We start from the raw sequence: 5,286 nt of genomic DNA, 5'->3' as shown, positions 1-5,286 counted from the left end.
GCCTTAGACCGGGACCTGAAGAGAGCTGAGACGCGCCCCAGGAGCGCAGTTAGGAGCTGAAAGTTGCCTGAGTTTCGTGCAGAAGGCTGGAGCAAGGGCGTAGAGAAGTGGGGCGCAGGTGAGGGTGTCTGCAGTCCGTCCGGGGTCGGGCGCGCGCGGGTCCGGCGGACTGTAGTCGGAGCGCGCAGCCCGCCCGGGCGAGTTACGCTGCAGGCTGAGTATTGAACACTAAGTAATGGCTATGCAGATGCAGCTTGAAGCAAATGCAGATACTTCAGTGGAAGAAGAGAGCTTTGGCCCACAACCTATTTCTCGATTAGAGCAATGTGGCATACATGCCAATGATGTGAAGAAATTGGAAGAAGCTGGATTCCATACTGTGGAGGCTGTTGCCTATGCACCAAAGAAGGAGCTAATAAATATTAAGGGGATTAGTGAAGCCAAAGCTGATAAAATTCTGACTGAGGCAGCTAAATTAGTTCCAATGGGTTTCACCACTGCAACTGAGTTCCACCAAAGGCGGTCTGAGATCATACAGATTACTACCGGCTCCAAAGAGCTTGACAAACTACTTCAAGGAGGAATTGAGACTGGATCCATCACAGAGATGTTTGGAGAATTCCGAACTGGGAAGACCCAGATCTGTCATACGTTGGCTGTAACATGCCAGCTTCCCATTGACCGAGGTGGAGGTGAAGGAAAGGCCATGTACATTGACACCGAGGGTACCTTTAGGCCAGAACGGCTGCTAGCAGTGGCTGAGAGATATGGCCTCTCTGGCAGTGATGTCCTGGATAATGTAGCATATGCTCGAGGGTTCAACACAGACCACCAGACCCAGCTCCTTTATCAAGCGTCAGCCATGATGGTAGAGTCCAGGTATGCACTGCTAATTGTAGACAGTGCCACCGCCCTCTACAGAACAGACTATTCGGGTCGAGGTGAGCTTTCTGCCAGGCAGATGCACTTGGCCAGGTTTCTGCGGATGCTTCTGCGACTTGCTGATGAGTTTGGTGTAGCAGTGGTAATCACCAACCAGGTGGTAGCCCAAGTGGATGGAGCAGCCATGTTTGCTGCAGATCCTAAAAAACCTATTGGAGGAAATATCATTGCTCATGCCTCAACAACAAGACTGTACCTGAGAAAAGGAAGAGGGGAAACCAGAATCAGCAAAATCTATGACTCTCCTTGTCTTCCTGAAGCTGAAGCTATGTTTGCCATCAATGCGGATGGAGTAGGAGATGCCAAGGACTGAATCGTTGGTTTTTTTCCTGTGATAAACCTTAAGTGCTGCAGCCTAATGGAGAGGACTCTGCTCCCTGAGGTTCTTCACAGGCCTCTTCCTGTTGTGACTGCCAGGAAAAGGCTTCCAGGAAAACAGCTATTATATCGGCTTTTCTTATGGTGTAAACACGAGACAGGTCAGTAGTCACAAGCTGATCTGAAATGTTTATTCCTTCTAGAGTATATTAATCTCTATGTAAATTCTTTGGTTTGGGGGTATAGGTATGAAGTACCTTTGACATCATAGTGCCTTGGGGTTGACTCAGGACTAACTGCTATTGGCCAATCTTATGTCTCTAAGAGAACTAAAACTGGAGAGACCTGACTTCTCTCACTGTCTGAATAATGTTGGGGAAAAATATGCCTGAGCTATGTGGCAAAGGGAGTGGGTCTCCTCACAGGTTTTTTTTTTTCTCTGCCAGTAAAACTCTTAAATCAGAAGCAGGTAAAGTTTGTGTGTCTGAATTAGCTTATATAAGAATTTTTTTTTAGATAAGGGGTATTGAGTAGGCTTGCTGGGCTACCAGCCCTTCACCATCTACTCTTTTTTAATGCTAAAAGCAATTCAAGATAGTTCTGGAATCTTAAACATTTCGGAAGCTCTTCAAGTAAGTAGATTCAGTGTGGGACTGCTAATAAAGTAGTTATTTGTAGTGAATGTGCTGCTTGTAGGAGTTATTCTGGTACAAGCTGAGTATTTCAGGATAGGGCCTTCATAATATAGTTTTGGCTCTGGGTAGGGTGATCAGTTTTTATTGCTTTAAAATTGAAAATTTAAAAGGGAAGTCCCACATTCGATGATACATTTTATACTCCTTTAACCTAATAGAAGATCTCACAAGATGGCTACACCGTGGCTTTCCTGTAAAAAAGACACAGGTACCCCAATGTTCATTGCAGCACTATTTACAATAGCCAGGACATGGAAGCAACCTAAATATCCATCAACAGAGGAATGGAAAAAGAAGATGTGGTACATATATACACTGGAATATTACTCAGCCATAAAAAGGAACAAAACTGTGTCATTTGCAGAGATGTGGGTGACCTGTCATACAGAGTGAAGTAAGTCAGAAAGAGAAAAACAAATGTTGTATGATATCACTTGTATGTGGAATCGAGAAAAATGATACAGATGAACTTATTTGCAAAGCAGAAATAGAGACACAAAGGTAGAGAACAAGCATATGGATACCAAGGGGGTAAGGAGGGGTGGGATGAATTGGGAGATTGGGATTGACATATATACACTACCGTGTATAAAACAGATAACTAATGAGAACCTACCATATAGCACAGGGAACTCTACTCAATGCTCTGTGGTAACCTAAATGGGAAGAAAATCCAAAAAAGAGGGGATATACGTATACATGTATACGTATAGCTGATTCACTTTGCTGTATAGCAGAAACTAACACAACATTGTAAAGCAACTATACTCCAATAAAAATTAATTTTTCAAATAAATAAATATTTAAAAATCATATATATAAATACAAAAAAAAGACATTTGCAATCTAGAGGAAGGAACTGTATAAACCAAACAAAGGCACAAAATAAAAATACTAAATAAACCAAAATCAAATAAAGACACCAAATTTTAAAAAGGAAAGAAAACAAATAAAACAAGTAAAAAATATATTTCATGGAGCAGACGTAATTGCTCAAATATTATCTATCAGCACAAAGTCTGCGTATTTGTGTTCAGCAAAGGAACCTCCTTGTTTTCATTGACTGACCTTATCAATAAGCATATTTTTAAAATGTGAACTTACAAAATGCATCTATGCTAATAAAATATTGCTTGTATGTCTACTTTCTACACTGAGATTTTAGATTTCATTTAAAATTCTGTCGAAAGTTTAGAAAATACAGTATCAGATAACTCTAATATCTCAATTCCTCATTCATTCATATAAAATAAAAACTATTAATCACAGTAATAAAATAGCTTGAAGACTTATTCCTCATTGAAGACTTACTGTGGCCTGACACTGTGTGCTTTACATCCCTTATTGTATTTAATCCTCATAACATCTTTGCAAGGTGGGTGTTCATGAACCAGTTTACAGATTAGGAGGCTATGGCTTAAAGTTCATCAGAGTGGACACTGAATCTATATAGTTTTCTTGGTTACATGTCAAGCTGTAAATGAGTGCAAAATAATCATTCTGAGTATAGGATATAACAGAATAATAATCACATTAGTGGCTGTCAATATATTTAATACCATGTTTTATTTATTTATTTATTTATTTATTTATTTTTTTCTTTTTTGTGGCACGCGGGCCTCTCACTGACGCGGCCACTCCCACTGTGGAGCACAGGCTCCGGACGCGCAGGCTCAGCGGCCATGGCTCACAGGCCCAGCCGCTCCGCGGCACGCGGGATCCTCCCGGACCGGAGCACGAACCCGCGTCCCCTGCATCGGCAGGCGGACTCTCAACCACTGCGCCGCCAGGGAAGCCCCTAATACCATGTTTTTATAGTATATTTTATAAATTGCAATTTATAGTTTTTGTATACAGTCCCACTTAATTCTCACTTCAAATCCGAGATAGTTATTATTATCTGTACTTAATAGATGAGAAAACAGGCTCAGGTAGATTACAATGACTTTCCCCAAATCACTACAGTCTAGATTTGGAGGAACAAAGTCTTATAGTAGGTCTTTTTAATAAATGCAACAGTCTTTTCAATGCAACACAAATGTGCCTAAAGCTAGAATGTATGGAGACAGAATCAAAAACATGCCTGTGAAAGAAAGCCGCCAGTCCTGTTTGGATGGGCTCAGAATTCTTATCTATTGGGCCCTCCCCACAATAGCTCACCCAGACTGTCTGGTGGGAACCTTATAACATCAAATCATTGCTCAAAAAATTGCTACATTTTTATCCAAAATCATGGGATTTGGGTAGGGATTTTTAAATGTCCCCATATGTGTTTCTACCTAGAGTACCTCAGATCTCGTACTGGTTAGTATTCATAATATCAAATTTCATTTTTAAGGCAAGGTACTTTTAGTCAAGCTCCAAAATATATCTTTTGCATTAGTATTGAACTGCTGTAAAAACTCAGTATCTTTATATGTTGTTTTACTGTAAACCATCTCAAATCATTTTTGGAAGTGTGCAGGGAATAAATTATGAATAAATAAGTACATAAATTAAAAATATCCAGTTTCTGCCAGAAAAGAACCTGAGTCCAGATTTTGTATCATCCTGGGGTGATTATTATTCGTAGAATGTTCAAATAGCACTTTCGCATACCAAAAACCCTCTCTCCTTTCTACTGAGCACAATAGATTATTTGAAAACTTCTACCTGTTAATCTCTCTATACTTTTCAAACGTGATTGTGATGATAAGGTGACCAACCAGCCCATTTGCCCAGGTCTCTCCAGGTTTCAGCACTGAAACCCACCAGCATATCAAAACACTGGTCATCCTCACAGAGAACAGGTTGCCAAGGGGGAGGGGGCTAGGGGAGAGATGGAGTGGGAGTTTAGGGTTAGCAGATGTAAGCTAACATATATAGAATGGATAAACAACAAGGTCCTACAGTACAGCACAGGGAACTATATTTAAAACCCTATGATAAACCATAATGGAAAAGAATATTTTAAAAAGAATATATATATATATATATATATATATATATATATGTATACCTGAGTCATTTACTGTACAGCAGAAACTAACACAACATTGTAAATCAACTATTCTTCAATTAAATAAATAAATAAATAAAACCTTGGTCATCCTAAAATGGTGCAGGGAAACACTTAAACTAGAGGTGTCTTCTTGAACTAAGACTATTTTTCAGCGATTTTTAAAATCATTTTTAAAATTACAATTAGTGTTTATGTGCTGGATGCAGAAAACACTATGGCGATATAGGTCTGCATGGGTTAGAATCCCAAGATAAGTGTCATATGATTTACGACCCCATTGCAATGTCTTCGCCCTGCCCTGTCTATAATGGTCGATCTTTTTCTCCCTCA

At 39.9% G+C, this 5,286-nt stretch overlaps 1 pseudogene; it reads left to right on the top strand.

The window, feature by feature from the left end:
• The first annotated feature begins 235 nt into the window (after nucleotides 1-235).
• On the top strand, nucleotides 236-1,255 carry LOC103085730 (DNA repair protein RAD51 homolog 1 pseudogene; annotated as a pseudogene).
• Nucleotides 1,256-5,286: the final 4,031 nt, after the last annotated feature.

This window comes from Lipotes vexillifer, unplaced genomic scaffold, assembly GCF_000442215.2.
Source record: "Lipotes vexillifer unplaced genomic scaffold, Lipotes_vexillifer_v1.1 scaffold1293, whole genome shotgun sequence".
Taxonomy (NCBI): Eukaryota; Metazoa; Chordata; class Mammalia; order Artiodactyla; family Lipotidae; genus Lipotes; species Lipotes vexillifer.
The sequence above is the reverse complement of the archived record's forward strand: the minus strand, read 5'-3'. Positions and strand labels throughout refer to the sequence as shown.